At 44.6% G+C, this 590-nt stretch overlaps 1 protein-coding gene across 1 annotated transcript in view; it reads right to left on the bottom strand.

Moving 5' to 3' along the window:
* thsd7ab (thrombospondin, type I, domain containing 7Ab) overlaps positions 1–590 on the bottom strand; it is a 150,366-nt gene that overhangs the window by 81,484 nt on the left and 68,292 nt on the right. The gene's annotated exons all lie outside the window — the stretch shown is intronic.

Below are 590 nucleotides of genomic sequence, written 5' to 3'. Positions count from 1 at the left end.
GGGGGGCGGGGGGGGGGTTATCCATCGGACCAACCTCAGCGAGTACCTGCAGCTGATGCATGAACCGAATTTGTGGTCGACGTTAGAAGGACAAATCAAGTTCTCTAGTGGCGAAAACAGGAACGCAGTCATTGCACCAGATCATAAAATGAAGATTTACCGAGTGTATTAGGAAGTGAATGAGATTCCTAGTGCTGCAGCTCTGTCTAACTTTACATGCTGGATGAATAAACATGTAATGTAATCCAAAGCTCACCAGGAAAGACAAACTGAAATAAAATCAATAATGTGTCGTGCCTTATTTTGTCTAACATCTGTGCTTAACCTGAAAGCAATAAGAAAGACTGGAAAGCATCTCTGCACCACCGGCCCTCATATAAAAGATTTACAGTACTAAAGAGTAGCAGTAAAAAGGAGCCGCAAAGGGCACGAGATACCCCAAGACCCACGGAGGATTGATTTGATTTAGTGTGAGTAAGGTTTAATTGTGCGTGCATAGAGAGGAAGACTGTAATGAGAGAGACAGCGTGAGAGAGGTGGCAACTCTGAATCGAGCAAGCGTTAAAGTAGGAGAGGTTTAACAGGGAGGG

This window comes from Seriola lalandi, unplaced genomic scaffold, assembly GCF_002814215.2.
Source record: "Seriola lalandi dorsalis isolate HSWRI2012SDOR001 ecotype SW California unplaced genomic scaffold, Sedor1 jcf7180002054934, whole genome shotgun sequence".
Taxonomy (NCBI): Eukaryota; Metazoa; Chordata; class Actinopteri; order Carangiformes; family Carangidae; genus Seriola; species Seriola lalandi.
This window is presented reverse-complemented; position numbering and strand designations above follow the sequence as displayed.